At 40.9% G+C, this 15523-nt stretch overlaps 1 long non-coding RNA gene across 1 annotated transcript in view; it reads left to right on the top strand.

The window, feature by feature from the left end:
• The first annotated feature begins 2486 nt into the window (after nucleotides 1-2486).
• The window catches only part of LOC132345246 (uncharacterized), a 32127-nt gene continuing 19090 nt past the window's right edge, over nucleotides 2487-15523 (top strand). The window contains exon 1 of the long non-coding RNA XR_009494468.1: nucleotides 2487-6054. This is a non-coding gene — a long non-coding RNA (uncharacterized lncRNA). The remainder of the gene's footprint in view (nucleotides 6055-15523) is intronic.

The following is a 15523-nucleotide window of genomic DNA, read 5'->3' as shown; positions in this document are numbered from 1 at the left end:
TAGATCTGAGTTGGAGAAGTCCTTTGGCTCTGCCAGTGTCTCCTGGGACAGTCACTGTGGGAGATTTTGCCCCATGTAAGTTCATCTCTCCTGTGTCCACCACGTGGAAAGATCATGTGGAGATAAAGTGGCACCTTAGAGGCCTCCCAGCCTAGATGCCAGATGTGAGTGATGAAGCTTTGGTAATAACTCCTGTCCCAGGCACCATGACAGCCTCATAAGATCCTAAGTGTGAACCATCCCTCCAAGCCCAGTCAAATCCAGGATTTGTGATCAAAATAAGTGGTATTATTGTTTGAAGCCACTGTTTGAAATGTTTTGTACATGATAGTAGATAATTAGAACAGATTGTGAGAACTGGAAGTTGGGTGCTAGTGTAATGAAACCTAGAACAGGACACTGACTCTGGGACAGAGTGGTGGGAGAAGTTAGGAGGGGTTTTGAGGGACTTGAGTAAAAGCCTGATGGCGCTTGAGGAGAATAGTAGAAAAATTAGCAAAATTGTCACTTGCAGTGACGTGAAAAATGCAAAAGATAACTAATGAGCTGGTAGATTTGGCTAATAAGAATTCCAGCTAGAATGTTGAGACTGCCCAATAGCTTCTTTTAGTCACATAAGTATGAGAGAGATGAGTTTAAAAAAGGAACTGTTTCATTTTCAAGAAAACTTAAAGAAAATACATAAAAGATCCAGTACTTGCTACGTTCAAATATAAAATTATTTCTCATTCCCCATTTCTTCATAGAGAAGAAGATTTTCAGATTAAAAAATGGTATCAGGCCAAAGATCAAATCCCAAAGCCAAAGAACCTTTGTTAGTAGCTTAGAAAGATTTAGGGTAATGGCTCATAGACCCTTTGAAACAAAGTTCCTCTAAGGATCTTGAGGGCATGCCCGGCATACTCTCTTAGTTAAACAATGAGGCTTCTAAAAATCTTAAAGAAATGGTCCCATCACAGCTTTACAGAAACCCCCAAGGTAGAGAAGGACTTAAAGAGATTTCTAGGGAGGTTTTTGTCTAGTGGAGTAAATGACAATAAGAATGATAAGAAATCCACAAACAGCCTTTTTTTTTTTTTTTTTGGTTTGTTTTTTATTGAAATATGATTGATGTGTAACATTATTTTTATTTCAGATGTATAACATGATTCAATATTTGCATATATTGTGAAATGATCACTTCCATAAGTCTAGTTAAGGTTTATCACCACAATAATTATAATTTTCAAAAAGTACAATGATAAGTTTGTGTTGATTAACATTTTGCCAGCATGGACTAAAAGGGACAGAAGCAGTTTGAAGCAGAAGGAAGTCTTTAGATTTCAGATTTCCATGGGCAGGAGACAAGCTGATAAAACTATTCAGCTTCAGATACAGGGCACATTTTACATAAAAGGAAAGATAATTTAAAAGGTGGAACCCAGAACTTAAAGGGACACCCTAGAACTTCCAGATGTTCAAGCTGGATTTAGAAAAGGCTGAAGAACCAAAGATCAAATTGCTAACGTCTGTTGGGTCAACGAAAAAGCAAGAGAGTTCCAGAAAAATATCTATTTCTGCTTTATCGACAACACCAAAACTTTTGATTGTGTGGATCACAACACATTGTGGAAAATTCTTAAAGAGATGGGAATACCACCTGACCTGCCTCTTGAGAAATCTGTATGCAGGTCAGGAAGCAATAGTTAGAACTGGACATGGAACAACAGACTGGTTCCAAATAGGAAAAGGAGTATGTCAAGGCTGTATATTGTCACCCTGTTTATTTAACTTATATGCAGGGTACATCATGAGAAACACTGGGCTGGAAGAAGCACAAGCTGGAATCAAGATTGCTGGGAGAAATATCAATAACCTCAGATATGCAGATGACACCACCCTTATGGCAGAAAGTGAAGAAGAACTAAAGAGCCTCTTGATGAAAGTGAAAGAGGAGAGTAAAAAAGTTGGTTTAAAGCTCAACATTCAGAAAACTAAGATCATGGCATCTGGTCCCATCACTTCATGGCAAATAGATGGATAAACAGTGAAACAGTGTCAGACTTTATTTTTTTGAGCTCCAAAATCACTGCAGATGATGACTGCAGCCATGAAATTAAAAGATGTTTACTCCTTGGAAGGAAAGTTAGGACCAACCTAGACAGCATATTAAAAAGCAGAGACATTACTTTGTCAACAAAGGTCCGTCTAGTCAAAGCTATGGTTTTTCCAATAGTCATGTGTGGATGTGAGAGTTGGTCTATAAAGAAAGCTGAGCACAGAAGAATTGATGCTTTTGAACTGTGGTGTTAGAGAAGATTCTAAGAATCTCTTGGACTGCAAGGAGATCCAACCAGTCCATCCTAAAAGAAATCAGTCCTGAATATTCATTGGAAGGACTGATGCTGAAGCTGAAACTGAAACTCCAATACTTTGGCCACCTGATGCGAAGAACTGACTCATTTGAAAAGACCTTTATGCTGGGAAAGATTGAAGGCTGGAGGAGAAGGGGAAGACAGAGGATGAGATGGTTGGATGGCATCACTGACTCAGTGGACCTGAGTGTGAGTAAACTCTGGGAGTTAGTGTTGGACCGGGAAGCCTGGCGTGCTGTAGTCTGTGGGGTCTCAAAGAGTCAGGCACAACTGAGAGACTGAACTGAACTGAACTGAACTGAAAAGCAGTGGGAAAATCCTTCCTAGGAAGTAGGACTGAGACCTGAGGAAGAAACAGGCTGTGATTTCCTGGCTAGACTTCAAAATTGCAGTGAACCAGTGACTGTTATATACTCTCATGGGCTTCCCTGGTGGCTCAGAGGTTAAAGCGTCTGCCTGCAATGTGGGAGACCAGGGTTCAGTCTCTGGGTTGGGAAGATCCCCTGGAGAAGGAAATGGCAACCCACTCCAGTACTCTTGCCTGGAGAATCCCATGGACAGAGGAGCCTGGTAGGCTACAGTCCACCGGGTCGCAAAGAGTCGGGACACAACTGAGTGACTTCACTTTCACTTTCACTTTCCCCCTATTTTCAGCAAGAATGTCTATAGTGATTTTTCCAGTGTATAGCACACCATTGTATGTTGCCTATATAGGTCTTTGTTCACAGATCTTAGGACTGAGAGGAACAATACACAAGAAACTTAACCTAAGGGGCTTCATTTGTACCTAGATCTGATGGTACAGATGGTACAGATCTAGATTTAGATGAAAAGATTCTGAACCTAGACCCTAAGCCTGATGACATATTGAGGTGTCCTGGAAAGGGTGAATTTATGCTTTTTTTTTTTTTTGCATGTGGAAGAAATAGAAATCATTTGTGGCCAGTAGATATACTTTTGAATTTTAAAACATATTCACAATTTTTTGACAGTCTTCTTGTCAAGAGATGGAGTCTAGAGGGTGGAATAAATTGAGAGTAGCATTGACAGATATATACTACCATGTGTTAAATAGATGGCTAGTGGGAAGCTGCTCTATGGCACAGGGAGCTCATTCTTTGTGCTCGTGATGACCTAGAGGTGTGCAATGGGAGTGGGTTGGAGGGAAGCTCAAGAGGGAGGGGATATATGGATATGTATAGCTGATTCACATCATCATACAGCAGAAACTAACACAACATTGGAAAGCAATGATATAGCAATTAAAAAAAAATAAATGGAAAAATATATAAATGTGGAAAAAAGAGAGATGGAGTCTAGTTCCTATCCCCTTGCATATGGACTGGACTCACTAACTCATTTCTAAAAAATAGAGTGGGATGGAACTGGTGCTATGTTAATTCCAAGCCTAAGTCTTTAAAGATGATACAGCTTCTTCCTGATTCCCTCTTGGAACATTCATGCTTGCAACCACCTCCTCCCTGAAACCTATAAGAAAGCCCAGGCCAAAGGGAGAGTCCAGGAAATGAGCCAAAGCCCCAAGCTCCCAGCCCCAGCTGAACTCCCAACTTCTCGGCCATAAGAGGGAGCCACTTTGGACAGAGATTCTCCAGTTCTCCATCAAGCCAGTGCCACGTGGAGCAGAGACAAGTCTTCCCAGACAAAGTGAAAGTCGCTCAGTTGTGTCCAACCCTTTGTGACCCCATGGATTATACAGTCCATTGAATTCTCTAGGCCAGAATACTGGAGTGAGTAGCCTTTCCCTTCTCCTGGGGAATCTTCCCAACCCAGAGATCTAACCCAGGTCTCCTGCATTGCAAGTGGATTCTTTACCAGCTGAGCCGCAAGGGTAGCCCAAACAAACAGCATTCCCAGACAAATGCTGTCCAAATTGCAGATTTGCTTGTAAAATAAATGACTGTCGTTTCTTTGAGCCATTAAATGTAGAATAGAAATTCTAATCCTATATCAATAGAAACAGGAACAATTTCTCTTATCAGTACATAGACAGTTGATTAGCGGTGCTGACCCTCAGTGTCATTGACAATTCACATACAACTTTACAGTCGGTAAAGCCTCAGATTCAACCAACCACAGATTGTGCAGTATTATGGTATTTGTTATTGAAAAAAAAAATCTGCCTGCAAGTGGACATGCACAATTAAATCCTGTGTTGTTCAAGGAGTATATCTCTGATATACACAGTTTATTAAGGAGTAAATATTGGCGAGGCCCTATTTTATATGCATTACATATGTTAACTCATTTCGTTCTAATAACAACTCTATGAGGAAAATATTTTAATATCCCCATTTAATAGATAAGAAACAGTAGAATAAGTCATGAAGAAGTTGACCAAGTAAGTTGATTGAGGTCATACAGCCAGAGGGCCCAAGCCATTGACCTAGCTGATCCAGAGTCCAGAACCATTATGCTTCTCTGAATCTTATAATAGCATTGTTTACTTCAATTTTTCCACTTACCATTAACATAAGGGAGCCTCTTCTCCATAACTCTGGCCTTTACCTTTAGTTGAGGGAACTTTTTGCTAAAAGCAAAGCACAGTTTAAATTTTGTCCCTAAATGCCAGTTTTGCAGAGATCAGCCAGCTGTGGCCCATGGGCCAGATCTTGTCCACTACTGCTTTTGTAAATAAACATTTTTTTTTTTAACACAGCCGTGCTTATTCATTCATGTTTTGTCATGGTTGCTTCTGTACTACATTGCAAAGTTGAGTGGTTGTGACAGTGGCTATGGCCCACAAAGCCTAAAATTTTACTTTACAGAAAAGGTTTCCTGACTGCTGACTTAGATCACTGAAGTTCCCTTTCTCAATGAATTCATAATGTGTCATAAACAGAATGCATGAGAATTTTAGACAGACTGGTCTGGACTAAAACCCACTTCTATTTTCTATGTGTGACCTTTGGAGAATCTCTTCTCTGAATTTTAGTTTTACAAAAATTGAAGAGGATAGTAAGACCCTTGTCTTAATTGATAAGTCATAAGACACTGAGATATAAAATATTATTACTATGTTAAAAGTTTTACCAATCTTTTATGAGTAGAGCCAAATTTAGGGGATCATGTAATTAGAGGTAAAAGAGAAAAAGTGCTTAATATTTTTTTTTCATGTTTATTCATGTTATTCATAACTGTTAGGGCACACAAAGAAAAGAGTGGCAACAACTTCTGTTAGGTGTAAGACATAGGGGGGAATCAATGGTTTGTGAAAGTCCAGGTTATGAATTTCCTTCTATGGTCCAGATTTTTTAAGAAAAATCCTGCAGGAAGAGGCGACTTCACAGGAAGCAGTTTTCCAACACCAATTACTGATTGATTAAATATCAAAGGGTATTTGTCAATCAGACAAAGGGTTGACAAGGGGTTTGCTTATTGAGCTAAAAATATCATATTTTCCCCACTATAACTGGATATTTTTCTTTGAGAATATGAGTAAATTTAGAATCCTAAGGACAGAGGGGGTTGGGATTTTAATAAATGATCTGGGTGGCCGGATGAACTGTTTCTGTCCCGAGAGATGATGGTCACAATCTGATTTCCTGGAGAACAATGAGAACCAGATTCTAGCAGAGTGATGTCAGGGGCATCCATTTTCTTTTGTTGCCTCAAGACTGTTCTCTGTCCTCAGTGTGTGAGCTGTGGAGTCGGAGCTTATCTTAGCTCCCAAGTGACGCAGGTCAGCTTTATAGGTTTTGATGGCATATCTGTTTAGATGGGGGTGACATTGGAGTGTGGGAGAGGCTCTGCTCTGTGTGAGGAGCTGGGGACTGTCACACACGAGGGGTATGAGAGGAGCAGAGACACTTCAGGGGGCCTGATGAGGGAGGTTGAGTGGGAACCAGATGAACATTGCTTTCAATCTGCTGTGAGGATTCTGGTTTTCTTCACTCGAATTCCCACCCCTTCCCTTTTCACTTATCACACACATAAAGGGCAGTGAAATGCCAACCTGGCCCAACTGAAAATTTGGAGATATGAAGCTGTAAAAGAAGATAACGATTAGACACTTGTGGAGTTGACTAGTGACCCTTGATAGCACGCTTTATGTTCCTGGTTAACCTTTTAACTACAAAAACAGTTCTCATTTAATAGACATAGTCTCCTTGAAAGAAATAAAGGAAGGAAGGAAGAGGGGAGAATGAGGGAGGGAAGGAGAAAGGGAAGGAGGGAGAAAGAGAGGAAGGAAGAAAGAGAAAGAAAAAAACAGACATACTTTTGTCTCAAACTGTCACATTTTTAGTATTGTACCATTCCAATGTATTAGTTCATTGAAGAAATCATAGAACCTAAAGGTAGAAAATTACATAGGGGTTAGTTTGTCCAAATTTGGACACCTGCAGAACTCTGCTGAATAACTACCATGGTAGGTGCATTAAATCTTTCTGTGGTGTTTTCTGAACCTGGTCTGTCCCAGGTATTTTTTTTTTCTTTTAAATTTGTTTTTTATTGACGGATAATTGCTTTACAGAATTTCGTTGCTTTCTTCCAAACCTCAACATGAATCAGCCATAGGTATACATATATCCCCTCCCTTTTGAACCTCCCTCCCATCTCCCTCCCCATTCCACCCCTCTAGGTTGATACAGAGCCCCTGTTTGAGTTTTCTGAGCCATATAGCAAATTCCTGTTGACTAGAAAAAGCAAGAGAATTCCAGAAAAACATCTATTCCTGCTTTATTGACTATGTCAAAGCGTTTGACTGTGTGGATCACAATAAACTGTGGAAAATTCTGAAAGAGATGGGAATACCAGACCATCTGACCTGCCTCTTGAGAAACCTGTATGCAGGTCAGGAAGCAACAGTTAGAACTGGATATGGAACAACAGACTGGTTCCAAATAGGGAAAGGAGTACGTCAAGGTTGTATATTGTCACCCTGCTTATTTAACTTATATGCGGAGTACATCGTGAGAAATGCGGGGCTGGATGAAGCACAAGCTGGGATCAAGATTGCTGGGAGAAATATCAATCACCTCATATATGTAGGTGACACCACCCTTATGGCAGAAAGTGAAGAATAACTAAAGAGCCTCTTGATGAAAGTGAAAGAGAGTGAAAAAGTTGGCTTGAAGCTCAACATTCAGAAAACTAAGATCATGGCACCTGGTCCCATCACTTCATGGGAAATAGATGGGGAAACAGTGGAAACAGTGGCTGATTTTATTTTTCTGGGCTCCAAAATCATTGCAGATGGTGATTGCAGCCATGAAATTAAAAGATGCTTACTCCTTGGAAGAAAAGTTATGACCAACCTAGACAGCATATTAAAAAGCAGAGACATTACTTTGTCAACAAAGGTCCATCTAGTCAAGGCTATGGTTTTTCCAGTGGTCATGTATGGATGTGAGAGTTGGACTATAAAGAAAGCTAAGTGCCAAAGAATTGATGCTTTTGAACTGTGGTGTTGGAGAAGACTCTTGAGAGTCCCTTGGACTGCAAGGAGATCCAACAAGTCCGTCCTAAAGGAGATCAGTCCTGAGTGTTCATTGGAAGGACTGATGTTGAAGCTGAAACTCCAATAATTTGGCCACCTGATGCAAAGAACTGACTCATTTGAAAAGACCCTGATGCTGGGAAAGATTAAAGGCAGGAGAAGAAGGGGAAGACAGAGGATGAGATGGTTGGATGGCATCACTGACTCAATGGACATGAGTTTGGTTAAACTCTGGGAGTTGGTGATGGACAGGGAGGCGTGCTGTGGTCCATGGGGTTGCAAAGAGTCGGACATAACTTAGCAACTGAACTGAACTGAACTGAATTGTTTATGTTTGACTGAACTGTATGTTTATTCTTACATACAGAGACCATTCTCTGTATGTTTATTCTTTAATTCTTTTAGGTCTTTGTTAATTGATTCTTGTATTTTCTCCATTTGTTTTCAAGATTTTTGATCATCTTTACTATCATTATTCTGAATTATTTTTTCAGGGTGTTTGCCTATTTCTTCTTCATTTATTTGGACTTCTGTGTTTCTAGTTTGTTTCTTCATTTGTGTAATATTTCTCTGCCTTTTCCTTTTTTTTTTTAATTTATAGTGTATGAGGTTTCAAATTCCCAGGCTCCAAGGTTGAATTCTTTCTTCCTTTTGGTTTCTGCCCTCATAAGGTTGGTCCAGTGGTTTGTGTTAGCTTCATATAGGGTGAGATTTGTGCTGAGTTTTTGTTTGTTTGTTTTTCCTCTGATGGGCAAGGCTGTGTGAGGTGGTAATTCTATCTGCTGGTGACTGGTTTGTATTTTTGTTTTGTTTGTTTTTTAGATGAGGCATCCTGCACAGGGTGTTACTGGGGGTTGGGTGATGCCCGGTCCTGTATTCAAGTGGTTTCCTTTGTGTGAGTTCTCACTATTTGAGACTCCCTAGGGTTAGTTCTCTAGTAGTTTAATGTCTTGGAGTCAGTGCTCCGACTCCAAAGGCTCAGGGCTTGATCTCTGGTCAGGAAAAAGGATTCTACAAGTGGTTTGTTATGGCACTAGGTGAGATTAAAACAAATATCCAAAAATGAGAAACCAAAGATGAACCCCAGACAAATGGCAGTTACAAAATCAGGCAAATAATAATTATAATAATGGAATATACATATATACCTAGGAGCAAAGTTAAAACAGTTCAACAAAAATAAAGTACAATAGATTGACCTGGTGAACAAAGGAAATAAAAAATCATATTTACCAGTTATGCACAAAACTAACTAAAGCACAAACTGAAAAACAAAGCTAAAGCAAGGTGCTAAGTGGGGAATAAAGCAATGAAAACAAAACTAACAAATATGTTGAGAGGAAAGGAAAGAGTAAAGAAAGAAAGAATAGATATGCTAGTTAAATAGAGGTAGACAAAGAAGATTTATATACATTAAAAATTAACTGCAAAGGGAAAAGAACAATAGGAAAAGCAAGCAAAGGAATAAATGTATAAAAAATAATAATAGGTTTAAAAAATTAAAATTAAAAAAAAGAGAGAAAAGGAAAAAGGAAAACTTCCCAGAACTGGAAAAACCCAACATAGAGGCAGAGGTTTGTAACAATAAAAAATGTGACTAAGAAAAAAAAAGAGAGAGAAAAAAAAAAACTTAAGTAGATTTCATAGTTTTCAATAAAATCAACAACTACAACAGAGGAGGAAAAAGAAGGAAAAAAAGAAAAAAAAAATCCAAAGAATCTACAGAACAAGTCAAAACATAAGAATAATAAATGGTTCTCTTGAGTCACTGCTGTCTGAATCCTTTCCCTAGCTGGGAGTCACAGTCCACCTCACCTCCCTAGGATACCCTCTGACACTGTGCTGATCTCTAGATCTGTTGTGGGGGCAGCTCAGATTCTAATCTGGTTCTAGCCTGTATTCTTGCCTCCAGTGTTCACAGCTGTCAGAACTAGTGCGTTTTCTTCTGTGGCAGCTCTCAGTGACCTTTTATATATTCCATAGGCACAGAGTCTGCCTAGTTGATCGTGTGCATGTAATCTGCAGCTTGTACAGCTTGTGGGAGGGTTTTGGGTCTTCTTCCTTAGTCACACTGCCCCTGGGTTTCAATTGTGGTTTTATTTCCACCTATGCATGTGGGTTGTCCACTGGGGTTTGCTCTTGAGGCTGCCCTGGAGGGCTTGGGTTGGCCCCCATGAGGGCCAGGTGTGGAGGTGGTGCAGCTGCTTGCGTCGCAGGGGTTCTGGCAGCACCAGGTACTCAGGGGAGTTGGCGGCTAGGGCAGCAGGAAATACAGTGCTTTAGAAGGGTGTGGCTACCAGTATTGGCCAATACGCTCCAGGATTCTTGCCTGGAGAACCCCCCTCCCTGACAGAGAAGCCTGGCAGGCCACAGTCTACATGGTTGCAAAGAGTTGGACACTACTGAAGCGACCCTGCACGCATAGACACGAGACCTTTTCTCGAGTGTAGCAGCTCTCCCCCAGTGAGAGTTGAGTGTGCGCAGCTGCTTGGCTTGCAGGAACCCTGGCAGCACCAAGTGTGCAGGGACACGGACTGCCTCCACCACAGGAGTTATGGCGGTGTCTTTTTTCGAGCCTCTTGTATCTGGTGATCAGAAAGCCTCTTTGGCCAGTCTTTCTCCATAGCTCCGCCTGTTCAGGCACATAGAGCGGCCCCCCTGGCTGGGGACCTACTTTGTAGTTTGGCACATCCAGTCACTTAAGGGAGCCCCAGGAGTGGGGTCCTACTCTGTAGTTCAGTGTGTCAGGCATTTGATGGGACAGCCTCTCTATTGTTCAGCTGCCAATGCTGGCATGTGGGATGAGAGAGGCTATGGTGATGTGTGACTCAGCTGTATCGCCTTGCTTCCGTAGGTGCCTGGCTTTCCTCCACAGGCACTTCCCACCACGATCTCCTCCCTCACACCCCGCTGGATCCATCTCTCTGCAGTCAACAACAGCCCTCGCCCTGGGATTGCTCCACAATCTCTAAACTCCAGCTCCCAGCCTATGCACCTTCCAGGGGATTTATGTCCCTGTCCAGGGTGTGTATGGCTGCGGCAAGGACTGTCTGATTTTCATTCCATTTAGCTGCCACAGACCATCTGTTTCACTCTCAGCCTTAAATGTTTCTCCTCTAACTCAGACAGTTGCCCCAGTGTGGGGATTGGACCCATGCTTCAGTTCCCCCACCCGCTGAGGGCAGATCCAGTCCAACTAACACTCCTGTTTTTCCCCCTAGTTCCTTCATCCTACTGAGTTTTGTGTGGGCCTATATGTTCTTTTCTGCTGATCAGGTACTCCTGTCTGTGCTCAGCTGGTGTTCTGCACACACTTCTGTGTTTGAAGGTGTATTCTTGATGTATCTGTGGAGAGAGATGTACTCCACGTCCACCTATTCCTCCGCCATCTTGTTCTCTCTCCTGTCCCAGGTATTGATCTTGGTAAAGGCCTGAGCAAAAGAGACAAACATTCTTGCCTTCATGGAGTCAGATTGCATTGCAGGACCTGTGCTTGATCATTTCCAGTAACCAAGAGCTGTCAGTTTAGAAGGGAATAAACCAATTCTTGAGATTTTTATTTATTAACAAACTCTTATGAAACTGAGTTTCAAGAACTTTACAGACATTAACTCATCTAGTGCTCTTTTTAAAAAACATTTGCTTTAATTAATTTATTTTTTAATTGAAGGATAATTGCTTTACATAATTTAGTTGTTTTCTGTCAAACATCAGTATGAATCAGCCATAGGTGGACATATGTCCTCTACACTCTGGAACCTCCCTCCCATCTCCCCCACATCCCACCCCTCTAGGTTGATACAGAGCCCCTGTTTGAGTCCCTGAGACATACAGCAAACTCCCATTGGCTATCTATTTTCCACATGGTAATGTAAGTTTCCACATTACTCTCTCCATACATCTCACCCTCTCCTCCCCTCTCCCCGTGTCCATAAGTCTTTCTCTATGTCTGTTTCTCCATTGCTGCCTTGAAAATAAATTCACCAGTACCATCTTTCTAGATTCCATATATATTCATTAGTGAAAGTTAGTGAAAGTTAAGTTGCTCAATTTTGTCCGACTCTTTGCAACCCCGTAGACTGTAGCCCACCAGGCTCCTCCATCCATGGGATTCTCCAGGCAAGAATACTGGAGTGGGTTGCCATTACCTTCTCCAGGGGATCTTCCCAACCCAGGGATTGAACCCAGGTCTCCTGCATTAGAGGCAGATGTTTTAACCTCTGAGCCACCATTTATCTTTCTCTTTCTGACTTACTTCACTCTGTATAATAGGCTCTAGGGTCATCCACCTCATTGGAACTGACTCAAATTCATTCCTTTTTATGGCTATTAACTCATCTAATGCTCTTAATAATGCAGATGCTATCACCATCATCCCTGTTCTACAGATGAGCAAATTGAGGCACAAAGAGTTTAAGGAATGTCCCAGGGATTTGAGCCCAGCCATCTAGGTTTGTAGTTTGGGTTCATATACTAGGCTACACTGCCAATATTTGGATAGTTTATGTTTAAAACTTGGTCCTCTTTTTCCTGATGTTGCTATCTCTTACCCTAAAATGTTTAGCCCATTTGTATCTTAATGTTTAGCCCTTGGGATGTTCTACTGTATATGCTCATCTACTGGATACAACCAAAGACAATGCCCGACTCTCTTGCATTATATGAGTATACAGGATGAGACAGACAGCCCACAAGAGGTGGGCCCCACTATCCCACCACTCTCCTTGCTCACATGAAGGGAAACTGCCTGCACATTTTGTTGTTGTTCAGTTGCTAAGTCATGTCTGACTCTTTGCAACCCTGTGGACTGCAGCACGCCAGGCTTCCCTGTCCTCCACTCTCTCCAAGAGTTTGCTCAAATTCATGCCCATTGAGTTGGTGATACCACCCAACCATCTCATCCTCTGTCACCCCCTTCTCCTGCGCTCAATCTTTCCCAGCATTAGGGTCTTTTCCAATGAGGTGGCTCTTCGCATCAGGTGGCCAAAGTATTGGAGCTTTAACTTCAGCATCAGTCTTTCTAATGAGTCTTCAAGGTTGATTTCCTTTGGAATCGACTGGTTTGATCTCCTTGCAGTCCAAGTGACTCTCAAGAGTCTTCTCCAACATCACAATTTGAAAGCATCAGTTCTTCAGCACTCAGCCTTCTTTATGGTCCAACTCTCACAACCATACATGACTACTGGAAAAACCATAGCTTTGACTATAAGGACCTTGGTCAGCAAAGTGATGTCTCTGCTTTTTAATACATTTTAATATGTTGTCTGGGTTTGTCATTGCTTTTCTTCCAAGGAGTAATAGTCTTAATTTCATGGCTGCAGTCACTGTTCAAAGTAATTTTGGACTTCAAGAACATAACATATGCCACTGTTTCCACTTTTTCCCCTTCTATTTGCCATGAAGTGATGGGACAAGATGCCATGGTCTTAGTTTTTGAATGTTCAGTTTTAAGCCAGCCTTTTCACTATCCTCTTTCACCTTCATCAGTTAAGAGACTCTTTACTTTCTCTTCACTTTCTGCCATTAGGGTGGTGTCATCTGCGTATCTGAGGTTATTGATATTTCTCCTGACAATCTTGATTCCAGCTTGACCTTCATCCAGCCCAGCATTTAGCATGATTTACTCTGCATATAAGTTAAATAAGTAGGGTGACAATATACAGCCTTGGCATACTCCTTTCCCAATTTTGAACCAGTTTTTTGTTCCATGTACAGTTCTAACTGTTGCTTCTTGACCTGCATATGTTTCTTAGGAGGCAGGTAAGGTGGTCTGAAAGAGATTCCCATCTCTTTCAGAATTTTCTAGTTTGTTGTGATCCACACAGTCAAAGGATTTAGCATAGTCAATGAAGCAGAAGTAGATGTTTTTCTGGAATTCCTTTGCTTTTTCTATGATCCAACAGCTTTTGGCAATTTGATCACTGGTTCCTCTGCCTTTTCTAAATCTAGATTGTACATCTGGAAGTTTTTGGTTCACATACTGTTGAAGCCTGCACACAGTAGGTGGCAATAAGTAATAACTCTTGCTAATAATTCATAAGTTTCTGGCTCACTGATGCCTGAAATTTCCCAGTTTAGTTTCCTTCTTCTAGCACGAGACTATTCTGTAGGAGAAGAAGCCAATTAGACTTTATTGGATATGTTTTCAAAATTTTCTCTGAAAGCAGGTTTTAATAATGGGAGAGGACCCCATTTGGTTGATAGGAGAGAGACTGTCATCACCAAGAATTGAAAAATGAGAGGATGAGGAAGTTGGAAACGTGGAAAAATTCATGTGGGGTCTTCTTAAAGACTGCCTTCCACCAGAGCCCAAGCAATTAACCAGTCCTTAACCAGAACATAAAACAGGTCTATCAAAATAAGGTTTGTTGCCTTGGGTCTTGAAAAAAACAAAACTATGCTGTTCCATCATGGAATAGGAAATAAGGAGCTAGACAGAAGTTTGAATAGGGCTACAATACTTTGGAAATTTTTCTGAGTTAACTCATCTGTTGATTTAATCCTTTGTTTGAAAGAAATAAAAAAATGTCAGATGCATTCTCCTTTTAAGTGGAATTGTCTCAAAATACCTTCTAACATCAAAGCCCCATGATTTCTGGATTATCACTCATGACTCTTCTTCCTGTCATTGATAAGATTAATGCAGTCAACTAGTTTACTGGTCTCAGAGATCTCTGCCAATGAGGCTCAGCCAAGATGACATCCTTTCTCCTACCCAGTCTTCCTACCTGCAAATTTGGGCTATAGAAAATAAAATTCCTCTTCCATTCCTTTTTCTGCTCTGTCATTCCAAACAAGAGGCTCTTTTGTTCACGTAAATCCTGCGTTAAAGTTTGTCTTCTTTTGCAGATACTTCCAGGATGCTGTTCTGAACACAACTTGCTCCCCTGTCTATTGCTCCCCATTTCAGTCCTAGCTGTATAACCACTACTTATCTAGTAAACCAGTGGACTCAGTGAATATTTCCATTTAGAGTGCTGGTCACAGCTGTTGTTCTTTTTCTTTCTTCTTCTTTTTCTGGCTTCACCATGTGGCATGCAGGATTTTAGTTTCCTGGCCAGGGATTGAACCCAGGCCCCCTGCATTGGGAGCACATGGAAGATTTTAGTTTCCTGATTAGGGATTGAACCCAGGCCTTCTGCATTAGGAGCATGGAATCTTAACCACTGGACCATCAAGGAAGTCCCCATAACTGTTTTAAAACCAAAATAATTATCATAGCCAATGCGTAGGTATCTAGAAAGCAAAACCAACAGCTACTTAATGTGGACATTTCCCCAGATTATTTCTATGAATTTGTGAAAGACAGTACCCTTTAAAAATGTTTCACATTACATGATCCTCAATTTTTATTCAACAAAACCTTGAAAGATTCATACACATCTGCAAGAAGGGTTTTTGAAATTAATAAATTTTGGATTCCTTGACACCCATCCGTGAAACATTACGTTTTCTAAGTAAAGAGTAGTCGGCAAAAATAATCTGAGACGTTTCCCATAATCTCTCAAAGAATCTGGCTCAGAATCTGAATCATGGGACCAAATACATATACTGACAAGTCAGGTGGGTTCCTATTTCATCCAGATGAGTTTGTTTTTCTTTTTCCTGGATGGATATTTTTAAAGTGCCTGCTGGTTATTAGTCAGGGAAGAAGGGTGTTATAGGCCATTAACTTTAAAAAAAAAAAAAGACATTTCTTCTCTTGAATTTT

This window comes from Bos taurus, chromosome 5 (genome assembly GCF_002263795.3).
Source record: "Bos taurus isolate L1 Dominette 01449 registration number 42190680 breed Hereford chromosome 5, ARS-UCD2.0, whole genome shotgun sequence".
Taxonomy (NCBI): Eukaryota; Metazoa; Chordata; class Mammalia; order Artiodactyla; family Bovidae; genus Bos; species Bos taurus.
The sequence above is the reverse complement of the archived record's forward strand: the minus strand, read 5'-3'. Positions and strand labels throughout refer to the sequence as shown.